Here is a 13,260-nt window from a genome sequence, read left to right as displayed (position 1 = left end):
GTTTTAAGGGAACAATGAGATGGCTCACTAGATAAAGGCATTTGTCTGCAAGGCTGAAAACCTATGTTCAACCCCTGAAACCTACATTATAGGAGAAATCAGATTCCCACAAGTTGTCGTGTGGCTTCTACACGCTTACTGTGGCACTCATGTGAGCATGCACATGCACTCACAAAGGCACACAAATACATGAATGTAAATTTTATTGAAAGGATTTTGAAAGTCATATAAGAGCCATTGATGCTTTGGGTCTTCTTAAAGTTTCTAGCCCAAAGAAGACTGAAGGAGTTAATCCTCCAGAGAGGATTAAAGGAGCTCTCTACCTCAGCAGGAAGCTGAGAGAGTGAACAGGAGTTGAGTGTCCTCCCTCTCTGCCCAGCAGCCAGATCTCTGGCTCCCAGGTATTTACTCAGCAAATAGGAATGAAGAGGTGCCTTCTTCACAGAGCCTGAGGCCAGCTCGTGAGGAAAGATCCAAGACACAGATAGCAGGACCGAGGTGTGGAGAGGGCTGCCTGGCTCGTTCACTGCTATGCCGGAAGTACCTAGAACAACATTTAATATTTACGCAGTTGTTGGATATTTATTTTAAAAGGAGTATTTGCTGTAGAAGACATTTCTGGATGTTCAGGAAATCAAAAAAAGGCAAAACAAACAAACAAACACTGATGAGATTCTTTTTTTTTTTTTTTCTTTTTTTTCGAGACAGGGTTTCTCTGTGTAGCCCTGACTATCCTGGAACTTACTCTGTAGACCAGGCTGGCCTTGAACTCGGAAATCTGCCTGCCCCTGCCTCCCAAGTGCTGGGATTAAAGGCGTGTGCCACCATCACCCGGTGGTGCATCGGTGCGATTCTTACAATCTGGAAAGAACCAGTAGGTTGAATTTATAGATCTGGGGTTTGGTTTATTTGCTGTACTAGAATTTGAGTCTACTGCCCCACACATGTGAAGCAAGCACTCTACCACTGCTCTATACCCTAGTCTTTTTGTTTTGTTTTGAACTTGCAATCCTTCTGCATCAACATCCTGAGGAGCTGAAAGTATAGGCCTGTGCCAACAAGCCTGGCAATTTGGTTTTTGAGACACGGTTTCACTACACAGTCAAAGCTATTTTTGAACTTGTAATTTACCTGATGCAGTCTCCCCGGAGCTGGAATGCACAGGTGTTTACCATCATGCCTGGCTAATATATCTTTTTTTTTCTCTAGTGTCTCATGTAGCCCAGGTTGGCCTCAAACTCAACATATAACGACGAATGACTTGAATTGCTGACCCTCTTGTCTCTACCTCTGAAGTAGATTAATGGTGTACAACCCTACTCCTGGCTTTTTGTTGTTTGGAGGCACAGTCTTACTCTGTATTCTGGGCTGGTCTTGAACTACTGATCTTCCTGCTCCTACCTGCTTAGATTTTTTGACATGTACTACCACAGCTGACTTGGAAACACATCTTTCTCACTTTACTTTTCTAGTACAAGTTTTTGATTAGATGTTTTGAATTAAAATAATTATTTTTTATGTGTATCTGTGTTTTGCCTGCAATTATGTTTGTGAACGATATGCATCTGTGGTGGCCCAGAAGGCTAGGAGAAAACAACGCTGGAACTGGAGTTATAGCTGGTTATATATGTGTAGATCAGAGAGCAACCTGCAGGAATCAGCTCTTTCCTTCTACCAGGTGGGGCCCAGGGATTGAACTCAGGTCATCAGTCTTAGTGGCAATGCTTTTCCCCATTGAATCACCTCACCAGCCTCCATATGAAGATTTCTAAACTCGGGGAGCATTCTTGTTTGCTTTCCATGGCTGTGGCAATCCCCATGACCAAGATCAACTTAGAAGAAAGGGTTCCTTCAGTTTACATACCCAGGTCATACACTGGGGAAAGTCAGAGTGGGAACTCAAGGCAGAAACTTGGAACAGAAACCATGGAGGAACACTGCTTGCTGACTGGCTCTCTGGCCTGCTCAGCTAACTTTTTTATACAGCCTAGGCCTAACTACCTATGGATGGAGCCGCCCATAGTGGGCTGGGTCCTCCTGTGTCAATCATCAGTCAAGACAGTTTCTCACAGACATGGCCACAGTTCAGCCTGCTCTGGGTAATCCCCCAATGGAGACTTTCTCAAATGACTCCAGGCTATGTCAAGCTGACAGCTAAAGCTAACTAGGGTCATGGCCTATGCGATGCTTTAAATTTTGCAGTTATAACAACCTGCCAAGTTATGCCAGTGTCACTAATCTCTGGACCATAGCTTGGGCAACAAGGATGCAAAGGACTCCAGGTTAAGGAAATGTATCTGACAGAGACATTTACATTAAAATTCCAGTTCTCCACTTCTCCAGTTCATGTTCCCTACTAGATGTCACTTACTTTGTAGTTCTAGTTCTTATGTGTAAAATGGGAATGGTAGCACTTTATTTACAGAATAATTGTACTTAAAAGGGCAACAAATGTCACAAAGTACATCCAAGTATGTGTTTAAAGAAATAGTTACAACCGAGTTGGGCTGGGCCATGGTGGGGCACACCTTTAATCCCAGCACTTGGGAGGCAGAGACAGGCAAATAGATCTCTGTGAATTTAAGGCCAGCCTGGTTTACAGAGCAAATACTAGGACAGCCAGGGCTACCCAGAGGAACCCTATCTTGAGAAAAACAAACAAACAAACACAGTTGCTTTTTTTCCCCCACAGAGACAGGGTCTCATTAGGTAATTCTGGCTGGCCAGAGCAAGATAGACCTGGCTGGAACTCACAGAGATACGAATGCTTTCTGCCTCTAAAGCGCTGGGACTAAAGGCAAGAGCCACCACTCTCAGGAAGGATAACTGCTTTTATCAACTGGTGCTTTAGTCAACGTTCTATTGCTGTGAAGAGACACCATGACAATGGCAGCCCTTCTAAAGAACATTTAATTGGAGCTGGCTTACAGTTTCAGAGGTTTAGTCGATTTTTGTCCTGGTTGGAAGCATGCCGGAATGCAGGCAGATGGGTGCTGGAGAGGTAGCTGAGAGTTCTACTTCTGGATTGGCAAGCAGCAGGAAGAGAGAGACACTGGGCCGAGTTTGAGAATTTGAAACCCCAAAGCCCACCCCCAGTCACACATTTCCTCCAGCAAGGCCACACCTCATAATCTTCATCAAGTAGTCCCACTCCATAATGACCAAGCATTCAAACATTGAGTGTATGGGGGCCACTCCTCGTCGGACACCACACGTGAGTTCTCATTTGTCCTGCTACTGGAAAATTTCAATCACTCTTTGGCCCTTCTGAGTCTTGGTTTTTTGTTTTTTGTTTTTCTCACCAAATGGGATAACAAATGCTCATTTCAGAAGTGGTTGTAGAGATGAAAATATATGGGGGAATATATCTATATATCTATATATCTATATATCTATATATCTATATATCTATATATCTATATATCTATATATCTATATATCTATATATCTATCCATATATATATATATACTATATATATATATAAAATCTCAGAGCCTTATGTGTAGGAGGCACTAAATAAAGGTAACTGTCCTTCAGAGGAATGAAACTGATATACTGGTGTGTGTGTGTCTGTGTGGGCATGTGTTTATAAATTATTGAATCAGCTCACACTGAAATAGTAGCAAAAGCTATTTCACACCTGAAAGGCTAAAAACCCAGCAGTCGCTCTGTCTAGGAGGCTGAGTGACTCAGCAGTCCCAATCTGACACCAGCAACCTGGAGGTTCCTAGGAAGTCACCGGCGTCAACAATGGGTGCCTGGAAATGCTGGTTCTGTTATCAGTGGAGGAATCAGCAGCAGCTGCTGCCAAGTAATTCAGCTCGGTGTCAAAAGAGAAGGTAGAGGAAGCAAGAGGCAGAACAGTCTTCTGCTTCGACCTATTTGTCCAGGCTGACACCTGAAGATGCCACCCACAGTATGAAGGATTGTCCCACATCTTTTAAGGCAATCAGGACAATTCTTCCGGTGCCACTCCCTGCATAGGTAATTCTAATTCGTGGTAGGAAGACTTTGAAACCAACAACCATAGAGTAACTGAGATGGTGGCAGTAATAAGCCTAGGAAGTAATGTTAGTTCTGTGATAACAGCCATTGGAAGGGCCGATCTAAGGCCGGAGAGATGGCTCAGGGGTTAAGGGCACTGGCTGCTCATGTAGAAGACCTGGGTTTGATTCCCAGCACCTGCATAGCAGCTGATAATCGCTTATAACTTCAGGTCCAGGAGACTGGACACCTTCTGACCTTGATGGGCACCTGGCACACATATGATTTACATACATACATGAAGGCAAAAACACTCATACATACAAAAGTAAATATTAAAAAAAAGACAGAAGATCCTCTCTTTCTGTCTACCTCTGCCTCAGGTCTACCTCTGCCTCAGGCACTTGTGCATTCTGATTTTGTACCTCACTAAGTGGCCAAAGCCATCAGAGCTAGGACTGTCAACTGAAATCTTTGAAACTCTTGTGGATTTCAGAAATTGTCTTCCCTTGACTATGTTTGGCACAGCTGAGAATATCAACAGAAAATTAGTACCAGAGAAGTAAGGTCATTGTTGTGATTCGATTTGAACACTGTAGAAGGAACTTGTGGGTGAGACTTAGAAAAGTTTGGGGAAGTGGGCTAAAGAAAACCTAAAATGCTTAAGTTCAGTGTGGTGGCTTGAATTAGAATGGCTCCCACAGGCTCCCACATCTGAGTGTTTGGATTCCAGTTGACTGATGGTTTAGGAAGGATTAGAGAGTGTGGTCTTGCTGGGAGAGGGGTGTCACTAGGGGTGGGCCTTGAGGTTTCAACAGCCCAACCAAACATGAGTCTCTCTCTTCCTCCTCCCTCCTCCCTCTCCCTCCTCCCTCCTCTCTCTCCTTCCTCCCTCTTTCCCCTTCCTCCCTCTCTCCATCACCCCTCCCTCTCCCTCCTCCCTCTCCCTTCTTCTTCTCCCTCCTTCCTCTCTTTCTTTCTCTTCCCTCTCCCTCTCCCTCCTCCCCCTCTCTCTCTTCCCCCTCTCCATCACCCTCTTCCTCTTCCCTCTTCCTCCTCCCTCTTCCTCCTCCCTCTCCCTCCTCCTTTTCCCTCCTCCCTCTCCTTTTCCCTCTTCCTTCTCCTTCTTCCTCTCCTCTCTCTTCCTTCTTCTCCCTCCTACCTCTCTCTCTTCCTCCTCCCTCTCCCTCCTCTCCCTCTCCTCCCTCTCTCTCCTCCTCCCTCTCCTTCTCCCTCCTCCCTCTCCCCTGCTTTCCTTCACCTCTCCTTGCCTGCCTACCTGCATGCTGCCGCCTGCAGATCAGAATGTAAACTTTTAGTTGCTATTTCACCATGCCTGCCTCTCTGCCACCAGGGTCTCTCCACCATGATGATCACAGACTAACCCTCTGGAATTGTAAGCAATCACTCCAATTAAATATTTCCTTGTATAAGTTGCCTTGCTCACAGTTTCTCTTCATAGCATTAAAACAGTAACTATGACACTAAGCTTAATGACAATTGAGGCCAGACCTCAGAAGATCAGAATACTGATAGGAATTTGGACAAGAAAGACTTGCTTGTGAGGTCTGGTGTAGAGATAAGGACTAGAGACCACTAATAGTTACATTGAAGAAAGGGCTTATTTGAGAGAGCCTGGGTTTTAAGGTGATTGCTTAATTAACCTGGCAGAGAAAATGTCAAGGCAGTCCAGCATCTGGCATGCACATTATCACTGATGGCTTCTTTTTGATGATTTACAACAAGAATCAGAGCGATAAGCAGCACAGCCGTTTGGAGATGTGCTTGTCTAGCACACCTGAAGCTCAGGCCCCGTCCTCAGAACTGCTCTAAAACCCAGCACACGCCTGTGATCCTAGAACGCAGGAGGCAGAGGCAATGGTATCAGGAGTTTAAGGTCCACAGCCACAGGGCAGCTTCAGAGATGGAGGCCATGCACGATCCTGTTTGAAAGAAAAAAAAAGGCATGTAAGAGAAACTTATAGGCCCACATAAAGTTAAAGGCAGGCATGATTTCTAAAAGAAAGAAAAATAATGCCTCGAGAAGAAAAACCACAAACTTTGCATCAAGAAAGATGCCACGGAGGCCTCTCAGGAACTGGCTCTATCCGTTTCAGGTCGAAGGGCAGAAAAAAGCCAAGTCATTTCAAAACTTTCTAGAGATGATGGTGCCTCCAGCCTGCCCAGCACCAACAGATCTGATTAATACACTGTTTCCCCAGATTCTTTTCACGAGGCTCCACTGACTAGGCTCTCAGAGACAAGTGCAGCTATGGTCTAAGGAGTCCAGGTAGAGTTTGATTCAGCAATAGGCAGGGGCATCATTCACAGGATGCTGGTTGTGCAGGCACACAAGATGCAATTATAAGGTCATGGAGGCTTCCATGACCCGATAATGACTTCCTTTCTTTTCAAAAGAAAGTTTGGGAGGCCGAAGATAGTGAGAAGGTCAGGATCCCTGCAGGCAGCCATAGCAGGTGACCTGTACTGCTGTGAGAGTGATGTCTAAGTTGCAATGGATGCCCAAGGGAGCTGGAGATCCCAGAAACATGGATGGCTTCCTATGGAAGGCTGGAGGCAAAGGGAGCTGACTGGAGAGGTAGTTCAGTTAGAAGAATGTCTGCCTCACATTCATGAAGCCCTGACTGAGACCCCTGAGAGTGTCAATCAAAGTACATCCTAGCTTCCTTTTACAAAATGGAAGGCAGGGGCTGGAGAGATGGCTCCGTGATTAAAAGCACTGGCTTCCCTTTCAGAGGTCCTGAGTTCAATTCCCAGCAACCACATGGTGGCTTACAGCCATCTGTAAAGGGATCTGATGCCCTCTTCTGATGTGTCTGAAGATAGCTACAGTGCACTCACATACATAAAATAAATAAATAAAACTTAAAAAACAGAAGGGAGGTTGCTTTAATGGTATTCAATTTCACAGGCTTTGGGGAGGATGAAGTGAGCCACAGTATATTTTATTGTTTAAAAATAAAATCCTGTAAAATATTTAGGGAGAAACAATGGAATCCGAGAGACTGACCTGCCTTGGCTGGGGCACTTGCTTATTTCATGGTCTTGAGCAAATCACTTGGCTTCACAGAGCTTTAGGATTTATTGTTTAGAAGGGCCAGGGATATAATGGCGGAATCAAGTCTACCCAGAAAGAAATCAGTCCAAGCACTTCATAGATTAATAAGGAGGGCTCTTTAATAAAGGCACACATCCTGATCCTGGCTGATGCCCGTGGGATTCCGGCCACGAAGAGTCATCTTCCACAGCTTATATACGTTGAGCTGCAATACATGCTTTCATCTGTAGTAGGCTTTTTAGGTTCAGGCCCCAAGTTACATTTTCTGAGCAATTGGGTGGGTTTTTACAGAATCAGAAAGAAACTGTAGTTTCGGTTATCTTTCGATTACACTTGCTGGCCCGAGAAGCACTTTGCTGCAGCTTTCTATTAAACAAACTAGGCTTATTCTCTGGGCAGCTGGCAGCCAAGGTCATCCTCCATCTGTTTATCATTCTGAGGAGAAGGGATCCTCAAGAGCAGGCAGCCCAAGGGACTGGAGAGATGGCTCAGCGGTTAAGAGCACTGACTACTCTTCTAGAGGTCCTGAGTTCAATTCCCACCAACCACATGGTGGCTCACAGCAATTGTAACAGGATCCAAGGCCCTCTTCTGGTGTGTCTGAAGACAGCTACAGTGTATAGATCATACACATAAAATGGGGGGGGGGAATATGTGGGAGTGGGTTGGGTATACAGTATATAGATCATACACATAAAATAAAATCGGGGGGGGGGGGATAGGTGGAAGTGGGAGTGGGTTGGGTGAGGGGTATCTTCATGGAGGCAGGAGTTAAAATGTAAATGAAGAATATATTCAATTAAAAAATAAGTAAAATCTTAAAAAAAAAGTGCAAGCAGCTCTAAACGAGCAAGCTCTAACAAAACATATACTCAGTAAAGCTAAATTCTTTTTTTATTCGATATATTTTTATTTACATTTCAAATGATTTCCCCTTTTCTAACCCCCCACTCCCCGAAAGTCCTGCAAGCCCCCTGCTCTCCCCCTGTCCTCCCACCCACCCCTTCCCACTTCCCCGTTCTGGTTTTGCCAAATACTGCTTCACTGAGTCTTTGCAGAACAAGGGGCCACTCTTCCTTTCTTCTTGTACCTCATTTGATGTGTGGATTATGTTTTGGGTATTCCCGTTTTCTAGGTTAATATCCACTTATTAGTGAGTGCATACCATGATTCACCTTTTGAGTCAGGGTTACCTCACTTAGTATGATGTTCTCTAGCTAAATTCTAATTATCCCAAGAATGCTGCTTCTTCTTAGAGCTTCTGTGAGACTTAATATTTTTTTTTAAATTATTTTTAAAGATTTATTTATTTTATGTATGCAAGTAGACGATGAAGGCATCGGATCCCATTACGGTGGTTGTGAGCCGTGTGGTTGCTGGGAATTGAACTCAGGACCTCTGGAGCAGCAGTCAGTGATCTTAACCTCTGAGCCATCTTTCCAGCCTGAACTTAATATTTTCTAAGTGAATTTATTAGTAAATTGTCCAAGACACCTGCTTGTCATTTTAAATTATTTTCTTCAGTAGTACTAAATCCATAGCATTGCCAAAATTAAATGTCATAATGGGCAAAGCAGTCAGCCCTTTACTGGCATGTGTAATGTCTTCTATCATAACTATGCTCATTCAGGATTATATATTCTTTACAAAGAGGATAGTATTTCTAAGAATATTTTGGTTTTGCTTATGAAATTGTCTACATGAATATTTATTAGCCTGAGGATTAAAGATCTATAACATTGAACTGCTAAATGCAACCCACTTAATTATACATCAAGTATCATCCCAATGCTGAATATTTCATCAGTGGCTTCCCTGGCTGTGAGACTGAAGAGCCTGGGGAAGGAAGGCAATCAATTAAAGAGAATCCGGTACAGCCTTAAACAGAGATCATTTTTATTTTACTGCCAAGTGGAAGAACAAGGTTTTCCAAAAGGCTTTTTTCCTTTTGTTTTGATTAGAATAACTGACCCAAAACTTTTAGAAGAAGACCTGCACAGAGCTGGGCTGTGATTCATTTTCTATCAGCAGTATCAGTGCATTAGTATTGCCTTTCCCAGTCTAACTGGCTATATACCAGTACTGAAGAGTTGGCATGGTAGACAGTAGTCATATACTCTCTAAGTTACTCCTGTATGAAGAAAGATGGATAAATGGAAACCTAACAATGTCCCTTCCTCCTTCTTTCCTTTCTTCCTTCCTTTGCTTCAGATTTTTTTTTGTAAAGCTATCTTTAATTTACCAGAAGTAATTGTTGTCTCAAAGCTTACTGATTAAGTTCACCCTTTCTAGTTCTTTCTGAATTCTGGCTAGCTGGTTCAACTCAACTGTTCTGTCTCAAACTCCTCTCCAAGCTGATTGATTTAAACTGGCTTCTCTTAGCTTCTGAGTGAATTGCTCTGCTTGGCCTCAAACTGACTGGGGCAATCTGTTTTAATCTTCTGGCTCCTTCTCATTCTCTGGCTCTGTCTTCACCTGTGTCTAGCTTGTTCTCTCTGCAACCTGTCTGAACTGTATGAACTCACAAATAAACTCAACTCCACTGTACTCCCTCCTGTGCTAACTGACTGAACTGAACTCAATTGAGTCAATAGAACTGACCCACTAGAACTCAGAGATCTCAATGCCTGTGTTTCCTGAGTGCTGAGGTGTGGGTGTGTACCACCACACCTGGCCCTAAGCTTTTCTTCACCTGAAACTTGCTCTATACCAGGCTGGCCTTGAACTCAAGAGATCTGCTTGCCTCCATCTCCTGGGCTTAGACATATGCTTGTATCCCAGTCGGATCACACAGAACTATAAGGTCTTTGGCTTGATACCTTTTCAGAGCAGCCATATTGCTGGATTAAAATTCTTTTATAATTTTTCCTTTAAAAAAAAGAGAGCCTTACTATGTGACCTAAGCTGGCCTCAAATTCACAATGTCTCAGCTTCCTTGAATGTGTGCCTCACTGTGCCAGATTTATTAGCAATCTTTTCAAGGTCAATAATATCATGCTGAAGGTTTCTAGAAGATTTTGAAACCTGACTTCTGAAACATATTAACATGGGTATCTATCCATAGTTGAGAAATATTGTTGACACAAATGGCATACTCAATATAAATTGATTCAGTGTTTTGTTTTATCTCCCAGCTCCCATTCTTAAGGTAAGGTTGTCTCCTAACCTTAGTCCTGCAAGGAGATGTTTTGATGGAGAAGAGAATTCAGGTTCTGAGTTAAAGGGAGATGAGACACATGGTCATGAGGACATCTTTTTCATTACTTTCATTTGTTTACAGTCCAGTCATTACCCTCTCCTGCTTTACCCTCCCACAATTCCACATCCCATTCCTCCTCCCCCTTGACTCCAAGAAGATGTTTCTCCACTCCCACCTCCAAAAGGCCTCCCCACTCCCTGGGGTCTCAAGTCTCTCAAGGGTTAGTTTTAGGCATGTCTTCTCTCACTGATACTAGACCAGGCAGTCCTCTGCTGTATATTCGTCGGGGGCGTTGTACCAGCTAGTGTATGCTGCCTGGTCTGAGGACATTCTTAACCCTAAACCTCAAGGCAAGAGAGACTTCCAACTGACAAATCACTAAAAGCCAGAACATACCACCTCACGACATGTTGACCGAGCCTGTATTGGGATCCTATCATCCTCAGGACTGATCTAGCAAATTCTCAGAGCGCTACTTACTTATCCCTATAGTAGTCAGATCACGTGAACACACTTTTAAACAAGGTGTATGAAGATGTCTAAGGGTGAAAAAATAAAGGGATAAGTATAATATTACATTTAAGAAATCAGAGAAGAAAACGCTACAAATAGGTTTTCAACAATCATGTTTGAGCATAAACTGATTATTTCTTAGAACGCCCTATTCTTAGCCATAGTTTACCCAACTTTTATCCATATATTTTATGTCGTTAATTCTTAATGGTCTAAACAAACATAGCTAATAATATAGGCTTGTCTGGTCCCAAAGCCCTTCTTCTAGCTCAAGACCATATTTTATTTTAATGCTATTAACATTACTTAAAGGTTGCTGTTTTAGTTCTAATTTTATTATTTTTATAAATAATTGGTTTGGTTTTTGTTTGGCTGTTTGGTTAGATGGTTGGCTACTTTGTTTATGTTTTAGGGATAGGACCTTATTATGTAGCTCTGGCTATTCTGGAACACACTATGTAGACCAAGCTGGCCTCGAACTCACAGAGATATACTTGCTTTTGCCTCCCAAGTACTGGGAATAAAGGCATGCGACACTATTCTCTGCATATGTCTTCCCTGTGCATATGTGCATGATGTGTGTGTGCTCTTGGTGCCCATAGAGGCCAGAAGACGGAAGCTACAGGTGATTGTGAGCCACCATGTGGATGCTAGAAACTGAACTTGGATTCTCTTCAAGAGGAGCAAACACTGAACCATTTTGTGAGCCCATAAAGGTAGATTTCCTGTCAAGGACCAGCCTCGGCTTGGAGAGGAGGTCCTGAGGAAGAGGTATTTGGGAGCAGTGAAAGAAATGAAGTCAAATGATGGGGTGCAAGATGACAGCTTGTAGCCTGTTTGAGATAGCTACCTAGACAGCTCTCTGTAGATAGCTTTTGTCTCTGTAGTCTGCTAGAGATAACTTTCTGCTTGAGACAGTTCTAGATACAGCTCTCTCATGGTAAAAAAAAAAAAAATCCAAAAGCTCTCTGGATAGCTCATAGGTTTTCTGACCAAAGTCAGAAAAGCTGCTAGAAAAAAAAAATTCTTGGATTTTCCAACCAAAATCAGAAATCCTGATAGAAAAATTCTAAAGGAGCTGTGTTAGCTCTCCAAGCAGTTCTCTCTGGGTAGTTCTCTCTTACAGACCAAAACCCAGTCTTTTATTTACGTATCAATTCAGTCGTTTATTCCAGGTTCCCTTTTGATTATCCCACAAGTCAGAATTAGCCCCTTGATTCTTTGAAAAAGTATATTAAAGTATATTTAAAAAAATGGCAAATGAGTTCAGAGATCCGCTCGCCTTCATATGATACAAATGATAAACTTAGCTGGGTGGAATCTTGCCCTGCGAACACCATTCCCCAAATCTCTATATCTCCTTCCTCAGTGTTTTTCTGACAAGCTGTCTCATAGTACAGCTGCCTCTGTTCTTCTAGGTCTGCGAAGCCCCTCATTTAATTTATATTGCTTCCATATATTTTGCATATTGAAAAATTATACATTATATATGAAACAATGAACTCATGTTTTCAGAGTTCTTTCCCATAGCCTTAAGGTTACAGCATAGTTTAACATTTTGCTAGGGATATTAGATATACCCTCGACTCCCAGACTTGCGCTATTTCTAATGATCATGGAGTCATTAACCTTTGCAGGGAGAACATTTCCTGAAGGAGAAACACAAAGTAAATTATAAACATTACTATACAAACAAGCCATACACTCACAGCAACCATCAATACTTGTGGAGGCCCACACCCTGCTGCTTTGCTCCAGGGGCAGGAACTGTGTCCCGCTGCCCAGACTGGGCAAGTCACCCACTCCCGCACCACTTAATATTTTCTCCTTAACAGCGGCAAACCATTCTGTCACACTATTGCCATAGCTACTTATCTCTCCATTCCTTTTAGGTTGTTTCAGATTTTTTATTATAATAAATAATGCCTCTATATATAGTTTTGTTGTTGTTTCCATAGTTGATTTTCTTCTTTTGAATTATTTCCCTCCAGATAAATTCCCTGGAGGTATCACTAGGTTAAAGGTTGCAAGGATCAACAAGACTCTAGCTATAATTATCATCCCTTCCTCCAAACAGACCATTCTGGGTCACTGTATCTTGATAGAGAGTACTATCTTTCCTTACCAGCCCCTCATGGGAGCTGTAAGGCAAGCCAAGTTGGAGTCCCCCTGCTGCCTGGGCATGCCCTTGGGCTTTTATAAAGTTCCCTGAAGATTGTTTATGGCACAAATATGCATACTCCAGAATAAGATCTCATATGGGATGGTATCCCAACTCCCAAGATTAACTCCTTGATTAAGTTGATTAAGTCATAAGATCAACAGAAGTCCCTTATCCCTCACCCCCAAGAAACTGACATCATCTTCTCCAATCAGATAGCATCTCTCTTCTATGTGATGTCTTTTAGAAACAGACTAGACTTTAGTGGGTTTGTTTGTTTCATTCCAAACTGGGTACAGAGTGGTTGGGATAAACTATATCAA

The 13,260-nt window shown here is 42.8% G+C and overlaps 1 non-coding gene across 1 annotated transcript; it reads right to left on the bottom strand.

The window, feature by feature from the left end:
• Positions 1-11,802: 11,802 nt before the first annotated feature.
• Positions 11,803-11,865, bottom strand: LOC127697932 (U7 small nuclear RNA). Its single transcript, XR_007980601.1, has one exon. It is a non-coding gene; the product is annotated as a U7 small nuclear RNA (small nuclear RNA).
• Between the last annotated feature and the right edge of the window lie 1,395 nt (positions 11,866-13,260).

The sequence above is a fragment of the Apodemus sylvaticus genome, chromosome 12 (genome assembly GCF_947179515.1).
Source record: "Apodemus sylvaticus chromosome 12, mApoSyl1.1, whole genome shotgun sequence".
In the NCBI taxonomy this organism is placed as follows: Eukaryota; Metazoa; Chordata; class Mammalia; order Rodentia; family Muridae; genus Apodemus; species Apodemus sylvaticus.
Note: the sequence above shows the minus strand (reverse complement) of the source record. Positions and strands in the feature narration are given on the sequence as shown.